The sequence below is a fragment of the Anguilla anguilla genome, chromosome 9 (assembly GCF_013347855.1).
Source record: "Anguilla anguilla isolate fAngAng1 chromosome 9, fAngAng1.pri, whole genome shotgun sequence".
Lineage (NCBI taxonomy): Eukaryota > Metazoa > Chordata > Actinopteri > Anguilliformes > Anguillidae > Anguilla > Anguilla anguilla.
Window position 1 is genome coordinate 29,392,927 of NC_049209.1, and position 12,445 is coordinate 29,405,371.

Here is a 12,445-nt window from a genome sequence, read left to right on the forward strand (position 1 = left end):
TATGTGTAAATAAACTAATCTCCTTCAAAGTTCTATCCATTGTAGTGTAAAAAGTTTAAGAACAGTTTGGCACAAAATATGGATGCCACACATTTTTGGATAATTATTATTAGCAGTTTTCCAAGAGGATGTGGTATCCTTATTCCAGTGCTCAGAAAACTCTTCAGAAAGTCTTTGGAAGACCAGTGGATATTGTTATGACTGGGAATTCCACATAAAACATGCTGTGTAAAAAGCTTGTTGCAGTTTTTCAAAAATACTTCAGTTAACAAGGGAAATGTCCCTCCCTCATGTTCAATTACATTACATTACATTACATTGCATTTATTTGGCAGACGCTTTTATCCAAAGCGAGGTACAAAAAGTGCATTTCATGGTCATAGACAACTACTAAACACAGGTTCAGTAAGATACAATACTTATTTTGTACAGCTATTTCTAGCCAAGAACACAGTTTAGTTCACACAGTGAACACTATTCAGACCTAACCTCTGCAAAGCCAACTAGGCAGAAGAATAAGCTACAGTATTAGGACAAATACAATTTACCAAAAAGTGCTGGGATGGGCCAACATGCAACAAGTGTCATGAAAAAGGGGGGGGGGGATTTATATACAGCGTGGTGGTGGTTAGTCTAGGTATAGTCTGAAGAGATGAGTCTTCAGGCCACGGCGGAAGATGGGTAGTGAGGGGGAGGTTCGGAGAGCGACAGGGAGTTTGTTCCACCACTGGGGAGCTAGGGTGGAGAAGCTCTGTGATCCCTTTGGTCGGGTGGGAGGGGTTACAAGGCGTCCTGCTTCCGCAGAGCGGAGTGGTCGAGCAGGGACATAGGATCGAATCATGTCCTGCAAGTAGATGGGGGCTGTCCTGTTGGCTGCAGTGTAGGCAAGGGTCAGGGCTTTGAACCGGATCCTGGCAGCAACCGGTAGCCAGTGGAGTGATCGCAGCAGAGGAGTGACGTGGGAGAATTTGGGAAGGTTGTAGATGAGTCGGGCAGCGGCATTCTGAATCATCTGTAGTGGCTGTATGGCACAAGCTGGCAGGCTTGCAAGGAGAGAGTTAATCAAGGCGAGAGGTCACCGTAGCCTGGACGAGCAGCTGGGTGGAGTGCGTCATCAGGTATGGTCGAATCCTTCTGATGTTGTACAGAAGGAATCTGCAGGACCGTGATGTTGCCCTTATGTGCTCCTTGAGGTCCAGTTGGTCATCCAGGACCACCCCCAAGCTCTTGGCAGAGTGAGAGGCAATGACAATAAATATTGGATGAGCCCTTTCACCAATGTTAGATTGCTACACAATAAATTGGATGCATTTCATGCCAATTTTGAAAAACAATGGGTGCAGGGATGCTGGCATTATTTCCTTTATGGGAACGTGTATGGATTAAACCATCGAAGACTCTGAACTTTTGGAGGGTTGATCCTTAATGACTAGGAAGAGAGAAGTTACAGGAAAAAAAAGAAAACATGGAGACGGAGTGCTCGTATATGTCAGTAAACATGGAGTAGGACTGTTGTCATTTGAGAGATGCATTGTTGTGCAGATGTTGGGCTACTCACCTTGTCATTCAGACCTACATATCTACCACATGAGTTTCGATAGTTGTTTATGTTTATGTTCCACCTTCAGCCAGCAAAAAAATAATGCAATGGATATCATTTTGTCATGTGTGCAATACCTGGCATCAAAATCTCGTTAATCACAATTGCTAGTTTTAGGTGATATGAATAGTTGTATACTCTACACATATCTAACATCATACCATCAGTATATCATGCAAGCTACCAAAGGGAGTAAAACTGATTTGTGCTATTATAACATCAAAAATGGATATAAATCCATTAAAAAAACACCGCTAAGCACAGCAGATGACAATACAATCCACACAATTCCATCCAATTTAACAAAACTATAGAGGAAGCGAGTTGTCTACATTGGGATGATGATGTTTGTGACACTCTAAAAGATTGTTTTGAAGTGACTGCCTGTATACATTTCTGTGATTAAACTGTTTTCCATCAAAGACAGGTGTTCTCAAACAACATGCCCTGGATTACTAAGCAGCTCAAAATAACTTTAAATAAGAAAAAGAAAGCATTCCAATCAGGATACAAAGTTGAGTCAAAACTGATCCAGGTCAGACTGAATAAACAAATTAAAGAGGCGAAGAGGATATACAAAGAGAAGGATGAAAATTTGTTTCAAGGGGGGGAATGAGAAATTCTTAGAGAGGGAAATGTCTACCAACAAAGCAGAATGACCATGCCCTTTAGCCTAAGCAATATTGCAGTCAGTCTTCTGAGACTCTTAACAACTTCTACAACAGATTTGACAAACATAGGCTAACTTTAATGCATAAAGTGATGACATGGCATCAGATGCCTTGTTGTTAACTGAGGAAATGCAATATCTTGTTACAGGTAGGGAATGTTAATTAATAGGTTCATGAAAATGGTGCAAGTGAACAAAGCTGTTGGTCCAGAAAACATAAGCAATCATAGCATACACTGTAGTCCTTTCACAAGCACCTGGCTCTTGTCTCCTGTGATTTATCCACAAACAAATTTTCACCATCAAGACCAATTCCAAGACCAAGAAAAATTACTCCCAGCAAGACTAATACCATAAAATATGGTCTTGAGACCAAGTACTACAGCCTTGGCTAAATAACTTCTCATGCATTTTTGCCCTGTCTTATATGAAAATATGCAAAAAGAATACTTTGCCTTGTAAAAATGACTGGTGTAAATCGCAATTACAAAGGAATGACCCCTCTGTAAAAAAAAAAAAAATGGCAACTGTAAACAAATCCATGTTAATCCCATGCGGATAAATACTGTATGCAAATGATGCAAGTTTATTGTATAGATATGCGGTGTATTTATTGTATGCTCCTCTTTATCATTTATGGTTAATGTGGTCAATTTATACCTGCTCGTAAACGCAAATAGCCTACTCTTCCTGTGGCTGAAACTAAATATATAAAGCAGACACCATGAAGAGATTTAGTAGTTGTTTGACCAAACATTAAAATGGGCAAGACGTGAACAAATCAGCTTTGATTTTGGTGTGATTGTTTGTGCTAGATGTGGCAGTTCCGGCATCTCAGAAACAGCTGTCCTCTTAGGATCTTCAGACACTCGGTCACTAGAGTTTACAGAGAATGGCGCAATAAAAACGTCCATTGACCAACATTTCTGTAGGTGAAAACACCTTGTTCATGAAAGAGGTCTGAGGAGAAATGGCAGACTTGCAGTGATGTGCAGAAGGGCAACTCTGAATGCACAACACATCAAACCTTGAAGTGATTTGTCAACAGTAGCAGAAGACCATGCTGGGATCCACTCTAGTCAGCGAAGAATAGGGAGATAGGGCTGCAGTGGGCTTACCAAAACAGGACAGTTTAGGATTGGAAAATGTTATGCGGTCTGAAATCTGATTTATGCTGCAACATGCAGATGGTAGCACCTGAATTTGGCATAAGCAGCATGAATACATAGATCCATCCTGCCATATGTCAAAGGTGCTGTTGTTGGTGGTGTAATGGTGTAAGGAGTTTTTATGGCATGCATTAGGCCCCTTAATATCAATTGAGCATCATTTGAACTCCACAGCATACCTAAACATTGTTTGGCAGTCTACTCTATTTTAAATGCATACTTCCAGCAAGATGATGCACCACAAAGCACACACCATCTCAACCTGGTTCCAGGAACATGACACTGATTTCAGTTTACTTCAATAGCCTGCACAGTACCCAGATCTCAATCTGATAGAGTACTTTTGGGAGGAATGGAATGGGAGGTTGAAAAAAAACTGCAGGAACTGTGTGATGCTATCAGACAGCAGTGGACCACAATCCCTAAGGAAAGTTCCCAGCACCTTGTAGAATCCATACTGTGAAAAATTCAGGTTGTTGTGGAGGCAAAAGGAGGTCATATCTAGTACTAGCTAGGTATCCCTAATAAACTGGCCACTGAATGTATATGATCATGGTCTATAGGTGCTTGGGCCCTGTGATCTCTGCTTTTTTATTTATTTACATATGCAGCAATCACCTGATGCTCTGTTAAGTGTTTGTAGCCAGCTCACACCTGTCTTCAGGAACTTTTCAAATGTCGAAAAGTACATAAAAAAAAATTATATAAATAAAATTATACACAAAGATGAAGATAAATAATGGAGACTGAAAGAGAGTGAGACGAGCACAGATAAATAAGGAAAATAATGGGTACTGGTATCATTTTAGGAACAGTGTTGACTTTGTTTGGTCCATGATTCTACAGTCATATTAAAACATTAAAATACTCTGATATTGGATAATTAGGCAGTGTGCTAGTGCTAGTGTGCACAGTTGTTGGTTTTTTTTTTTTTGCAAAGAAAACACTTTGTCCAAAGAGGTTTTGCATTTTGGAGGTTGTTCAACATTTACTATGTGCTGATTTTGCTGATGCTTCAGTTTCCTTTAACCAACTCATTGAACAGAGGAGATTAACCTTTCAAAATATGAATGTTACATTTTTCAAAGACATTACTGTGCTGCCACCTCATTGGTTTCTTGTCCATGATTTTTGTTATCTGAATAAAAATTTGGCTTTATTGTTGAATATGCGGCTTGTACCAAGTGGAAATGCTATATGGAATGTGTGAAAATACCATACCGTGCGTAAGAAGTTGTTCTGAGCTGAGAGACAAATACTGTTTGATAACTAGTAATGTTAGATTCAAAATGGATGTAACAGCTTTGAACAAACAGCTTTGACCTTTTCGAGCAGGAATGTTTCAAGTAATGAACCAAAGCCTCGTGCTACAGAAATGGCAGTCACGTGATTTTGTTTCAGAAATGGTCCAAAAAAAAAAAAAAAAAAATCATGTGACTATTGCCAAACTCCTGGAACGCTTGACGTTGCGAACAACCTCACAGTTGCTGAAACCATAAAGCATGAGAATGTCCCTGATTGACACCGATGAAAGCATTCGTGCCCAAGAGAAAATCTGAGGCATTGGACTCAGTATGTGATGATTATAATGCCTATCCTTTGTGAAGGTGTTTCAAGTTTGAAATTGTAACACTTGTAAATGTTTGGATTAATTGGGTGTTACTACATGGAAATAGTAATAAACGTTTATTGAAACTGTAGGGCTTGGTTTTGATGTTTGCAAGAGCAGCTTGTAGTTTAGAATGGGCCTCATTCACGAAACATGCATATGACCCAGTTTGATCTTTAACGATGCTTACGAACATTTTAGCATTCATCTTCTTTTTTCTAACCTGATTGGTAAGATCAAAATCTGTGCGTGTTCGGAAACATTCATACAGGCATACGCAGATGTTCATATTTAGAAGTCATTTTAAGTAGTTACAGACCTCATGTTAATAAGTGTTTATTAATAAAATTATTTTATATAATAACATTAATATTAAACCTGCTATTGATTTTAACTACATTAACTAGCCTATCTGAATAACCTCAAATGTTTCACAAGCTTTTCATTTCAATTTCAGTTTTACTTTATTTAATTTTAAGAGCAGGTCTCATAGTTTTAGCTTAGTTTACTTTTTTCATTTTCACTTTTTTATTTTAGTTTATGATGTTCTTTCACCTCTTAGATTTCATTACTTGCCACTTTTCATCTTAGTGTCATTTTACGATAATAACCTTGTTGGGAATGCATGTAAATAAATTTATAGATAAAAGTGATTTCTGATGATTGATAATATATAAAGACCCACAAACACGCAGCCAAACCCAACACTATATATACTATATTTGTTGCTTTTGGATTACTTGGCTTGATAAAGTATGTAAGTACAGTTAAAATATAGGTAACATTAATTCTCATTATCAGTTTCAGTTTTTTTCAGTGACTAAATTTGACAAATTTTATTGTGCAAATAAAATATTTTTATCAATATGGCTATGAAACATATAAAACCAAATTAAATGCAAAAAAAGGATACCGCACCATGAAGCATGTGTTATTAATATTATTACTGCAAGTCAGAGATTTATTGGTATCTATTTAATAGATCCATCATTTTGGTGAGTCACAATTACAAAATATACAAAAAGCTTGTTCAGAAATCATTTTCACCATGTAATGACCAGCAGATGATGATATTAAAAGTGTCTGACTGTTTTGAATAGCGATACTGTTCTTGGAGCAGTTGCATCAAATTACTCAATAATCCACAAGGCATTATTTCTATCATCACCACTGATAAGTCTGAAGCGGTTTTGATTATATGGTTTTGCAAATTTTCATCCTCTATTTTTATAGCTATTTTGTAATTGTCATTGACTTACAATGTCGGTGGTTTTGCACAACCGTGTGACTTGGAGGGACATAACATATTTGGATCGTTAAAACATAACATAATGAGGAGACCAGGCCATGCAGCCCAACAATGCTTGCCATTTTCCTAACTAACCTCTAGGTGTCACTGTTCACTTTCAATTATCTGTTTAAACATGACTGATAATTGAGTGTACAATTACCCTATTGGTGGGTCATTGTGACATTTGTTTGGTTTACTACAAGGAGAAGTAATGGAACGAATGCCAAGAATGATCACAACAAAGAGTTAATCTTTAAATGAAAGGATGTAGCAGTATCGGCTGGTGACTGCTTATAGAAGCATTTGTGTATTTACAAAGCTGGCAATGTATTGATTAATTACATGTATAAACACACAACACCAGCATTTGGAACACACAGTATTAAAATGTGATTGTATTAGATGTGAGTGCATATATCCCTGTTGAAAATATTTCAAAAGTACATGCTTTTTTAACTAAGCATGTAATAAATGGTGGGAAAATTCAGTCAAATTATTAGAGATAACTGGGAGAATGGCATTGGGTCCATAATTGGGTGTCATGTCTCGCCTGATTTAAAAATAGGAATGATAATCATTATTTTCCAGGTCTCTAGGAAGGGTCCTGTTTTAAATGATACATTAACCAGATGGGCAATTTCATAGCTGGACTACTGTTCATTTTCCTTCTCAAGTGCTGAATTCATATTATAGATATCTTTGGCCTTAGAATTGGTTATGTGGCTTGTTATCTTGTTGACCTTTTCAGGATCAGCCTCTTTAATGAGAAATGAGTTTCGAGTGTCCCAGTCTGCAATATTATTGCATAGATTTATTCGTTATTGGCTGTTTGCTCCACAGAGTCTTTAAAACATTTTAATTCATTTGAAATAGAATCATTGGTAGATGTGACTCTTCCACACATGGTTGTCAACATACTTTAGCTACGTATTCTGGTATCTAAAGAGCTTGCCCTGCGATGAACAGTGTTAAACCTTGATCCAAATGTTGTGAGTTGATCTCAGCTATAGTATGATGTCAGGAAATAATTAGATCTAAGCAATGATATCATTGAGCAAAGATATGCAATGGCTCTTGCTTTCTGATAGAATTGTTATACATTATTTCTAAGTTTGATGTTTATATTAAGATTATGCAGTCAGTTCCAATGACTGGTTTTTTATGTTTAGACCAGGGAATTGCTGCTTCCTGCTATTATTATTATTATGCAGCTAAAATTAATATAACTACATATGATATGGTGAGAACCAAAATGGTTAGATATATTTGAAAGCAAGTTTAAAATGTGTTTTTTGAAAGAAGATACAGAGTCAGAGACCCTGATGAAATCTGGAAGATAAAATTGGATCCTGTTTTGTTTTCTGTGGCTGGGACAAACAAAAGGTTCTTTTGTTAAGGTTCTAAGGGAGCATGGTTGGATGTATGCCTTCAAGAGATGGGCAGTGTATTCTGGGAACTGACCAAGCCTGGCCTTAAAAGTAATTGGTACAATTTTATTAATTTTTTAAAACTGGAGGCCAGTGTGTTACTAGCAACCAAATTTTTATCTGACTACAGACAATATAATGCATTTTGGCTCATACATGTGTACAGATAATTGCAATTATCAAGCTGAGAAGAATGAAAAGCATCTATGACCTCAGTATCAATCACAGACAGGAATGGCCTAATCATAGATATATTTAGATATAGTAGTTGCGCTGGACTAACTTTCTTGTACCCTACTGAAATCTCAGTTCCAGGTATAAAATAACAAAGAAGTTCCTGGAGGAGAGCCAAAATTAGATTATTTTGCTTAGTCATACACCTGGGACCAGTAATTAACTGGAGAAGTCTTTCAATTAAAATTGTATGATCAATGGACCAAATCTGCATTATGTGAAGAACAAAAACCTGACAAAAATTTTGGAAAGAAATTGAAGTTTTGAAATGGGTCTGTAGTTAATTAAATTCGTTGGACCAAAATCTTTGTATTCTGAGGACTAGGCTGAACCACTGCAGATTATAATGCGGAACAGACCTGTGACTATAGACACTCTATGAATGCTTGAAGGTCTGGGCAAGTTTCATCACTTTCATTAGCAAACTAATAGGAAGAGATATGTCAAAGTTTTCATGTAAGAAACTGACTCTACGAGATCATCAGATGATTTGAGCTCAAAAGCATTTAACACAGAAGTATTCTTATGATTATAGTACTCCATGCAGAAAGCTAAACTCTGATGTTATAAATCTTATTGCTAAATAATGACTGAAACTTTACAATCCACAGGATATGACTCAGTATTACCATTGGAGAGGTTTATAAGACAATAATTTGTGTTGAATAGAACTCAGGTTTAAGTTTGGAAAAGTTCTTCACTCTTGCATCTTTGACAACATTGTTGAAAGTTATTAAAATATCTTTGTATTCTCATGAACACTTTCCATTATGTTTAGCTGTTTTACATTCCATCTTAATGCTACACATATCATCATTCAGCCAGGACTTGGATATAGCAGTAGGCTTTTAATTTTAAAGGGATAACATTGTCGGGAGCGGTAAAATAGAAATAGCCAAATTATTTATTTACATGGATAGAGGTCTGTACACCAGATGGACTATACAGGTGATCCTGAGCACAAACATCCTTTTATTTCAAGCGATATTTCATTTTTTGCAAAAGGTCAAAAAGGTTAAATGTGTGGCCAACTGGCCATGCATGTGTGTTTTCTCGAAAACACACTGCACCAGGGTGAAAGACTCTCAGATGGATTCGGTCAAATGCATGCTTAGGCTGTTTGGGCATATGCAATTCAGACAAACCCTCCAGATAAATCTGGCACAATATCTCTGTGAACACTAGATCTTCGCAGTATGTCAATATGGCAACCAGAGGTTAATACCAATGAGAATTTGTTTTCATGGTATGTTTGACACCAGGGGTTGATTCTGGCTGGTCAGTTACCATAATTGGAGTGTTGTTTTGTTTTCAGATTTTTAGACTGTTGGTACATCAACATTGTGAACTCCACTTGTGTTTGTTTTTGATATGGCCTAATGTTGTAATCTGCCATGGCTTAAAGACACAAAGGTGTATATTTGTATTTCGAGTACTACAGCTTTTGTGGTTTTATAAATGGTTTCATTTACTTTAAGCAAGCTGTTTTGCTAACAACAGACCTGTATTTGGACCCATGCAAGAGAGGTTGTTGATTTGGAGAGGTATGATACAGGTATGAACAGACAACAAAATACCTCCTTGCCAATTTGGTTTCCTATTACAGTAGCTGCCATAATTTTTTAGAATATTGTCAATCTTTAATCAGATAAATACATACTGGGGTTGTTGCTTTGTTCCTAGATAGTTAACTTAAAAGAAAATACTGGATCTTCAGGGTGTGCTATCCTAGGAGTAATATAAAACTAGAATGAACTAAGTTAAATTATATAGTAACATTCTAGTAAATGTTGACACAAGATCCTTGACTTATGACTTTCTTTGCTTTAATGTCATTTGTGCGTGTGTGTGTGTGTGTGTGAGAGAGAGAGAGAGAGAGAGAGAACCTTTCACTCTAGTGTGGTCCAGGGTTTACTATGTCCAGTCTAATCAACAGGAAGCAGAGGTACTGTAATGGTTCACCATTTCAACCAGGCACATGTTACAGTACATGTGCCATACTGTATGATTTCAAATAAAAAGTTGAACTTCTTAATCATAATTCAACACATGCCACTAGTACCTGCGGCATTATTAATATATAGTACACTAATAAAATTCTAAAGGGTAGTTCTACTGTTACCAGTAGAAATAGGTTTTATTCTGAAAAACTTTTAACTTACTAATGTTTGTTTCTCTCTGTTCAAATTAAAATTATTTTAAACAAACCAAATGCTCACAATATATAAGTTTAAATATAAAAACTGGGAAGGGACTAGATCATTAAATACCTTCCTGTTGCTTGCTGATATTCCTCCATTTCTTAGGTTATAACATAAATATTATTTTGTATTTTATATGTGCAGTACACACATGAATATGGACTGACTAGTAATAGTAAGTATGCAATTAGTTATACAGTAAGTTTTTTGAGTGTGTTTTGCTACAGTGTTGAATGTTTATGCTTTTGAAATGTGTAACATATAGATAAGAAGGCCAGAGCTTGTATAACTAATACATATGTTCTAGGTATGAACATATGCTTAGTCATCATTCCCAGCAGTTTTATCTATGGCGTAACCTCCTTATCAAACGGTTACATGAACCACATTAAATGTATAAAGGAATGTTTATTCACTGAGTCAGTGTAGTGATGTTGCTCCCATGTTCACATGAAATAAAACCGCTTGTCATCATCAGTTGCTTGTGCTGGCTCCTCTGTCTGGCTGACATCATCTGGGATGCAACAGGTCTGTGAAGGCCATTCCAAAACCTTCATTCTTTTAAGTGGTTGATTTTGAGGTATGTTTTGGATCATTGTCTTGTTGAAATATCCAACCTCGTTTCAGATTCAATTTCTTCACTATCTCTGGGACATGAGTTTCTCGACTTTGTTTCTATTTAGTTGAATCTGTTCTGCCACTGACGTAATATTTCCTGTGCCACTGGCTGCCACATAGCCTCAAAGCATAATAGATGCACCCCATGTTTAACTGTTGGTAAGGCAATTTCTTCAAATGCTTCCTGTTTTGATTCAGATGTAGGTTTTGTGGTTGTTGTCATTTTCAAGTTCTCAGCCATGAATCAGGTGTGCACTCCTGAAACTCATGCGGTCTATGGCAAAATGGTAACATGAATTGTGTATGAATTGTTAACATGTAAAATAGAAAATGGCATGGTATTGCCTATGCTGGGGGATGCTGGTGAATGTCATCCAAGGCCAGATGGAAAATGCCATCTCTCACTCCTCAGTCCAAGCATCTTTGCTGCATTGGAGGAGCACTGCAATGCAGGCAAAATTAGGGATGAAGTGTCAGTAACACCCCATGAGCCTCAAAAAGGACCTCACGTCTCAGACTATTTTGTGTGCACACAAATTTAATTTATCTCTTCGTCTGGGGATTCCGGTTCAAATAAATATAGTCAGCTATCAATGTGAAGAGGCTCAACAACATACTTTTATATGATGAATGAATAATTAGCAAGTGCAACATGTTCAGGATCTGGATTTTCAACATAATCTTATAAAGGTAACCCATGTTAAAGGTAAAACGTGTTGACTCTACTTGCACCTTCTGAGGAGCTTACTAGAGAAATCAACTCTTTCACAGTGACTGCGGCAGATGCCATTCCGTCCATTTTTACACTGAAACGCCACCTAAGATAAAGCATTTTTATTTGAGGAATTGTTTAAAACCAGAGGGGATTGTAAAGACCACCAAAAACATTCCTTATGATGGTCAAGCACAACTGTCTATCAAAACATTTTATAGCAGTATTTGTAGAAATGATCAGTTTGTTCAAAACGTCATTTGTTCTTTCAGTCTTTGTACCTGAACAGTGTCATGCTCCTACCATAAAAAGCTCTGGTTCTGTTACCAGAAACAACAGACGAACGTGGCAAAGGCTCTGCGTGCAGAAATGTCGGCAGATAAACGGTATATCGGTGCAAAAAGAGTGTGTGGCTTTCTCCTTATTTCAAATCTGACTGGCATCAGTCAACACCTCCTGAAGTTACTGGGTGTGTGCACTCGTTTTTTTCACCAAAAACAAAAACAACAGTAAAACTTCAGGGCATTGCAGAGAAGGGGACTGGGACTTTTGAAAAAATTAATCTTTGAAAGTGCTTGAAAATCACAAAGCCAATACATTTCCGGTTGATTTCATCTTGAACTATTTATGTAAATGCCATTAAATTGTTTCGTGCAAGTTTTCAAAAAATTAGTTCCAAATCCTGCTTTATACACCACCCACTATATTTGCTGGTGCTGTGATCTGTTAACTCTTGTGTTCTGTTTACATAGTAGCACCTGTGAAACTGTTAGCGTGTACCAAATATGCCCAGGACATTCCTGCGATTTAAAAGCAAAACAGAAATAAATTTATGCCAGAAATTCTCATTATATATTCTCAATTCCAAACAATATAAGCAGTATGGTTACTGGTTGCCATTTACCTCTGCTAGA

General features: G+C 37.0%; 1 protein-coding gene across 8 annotated transcripts in view; it reads left to right on the top strand.

Moving 5' to 3' along the window:
- The window catches only part of LOC118235712 (zinc finger and BTB domain-containing protein 20-like), an 85,916-nt gene that overhangs the window by 26,355 nt on the left and 47,116 nt on the right, over positions 1-12,445 (top strand). For 4 of the 8 annotated variants that reach the window (XM_035433365.1, XM_035433366.1, XM_035433364.1 and 1 more), the window contains exon 1: positions 10,679-10,781. The exons of 3 other annotated variants lie outside the window; for them this stretch is intronic. The gene's annotated coding sequence lies outside the window, so the exon portion shown is untranslated. Of the gene's footprint in view, positions 1-10,654; positions 10,782-12,445 lie in introns of those variants that run through there. One more of the 8 variants, XM_035433363.1, reaches the window with a different exon arrangement.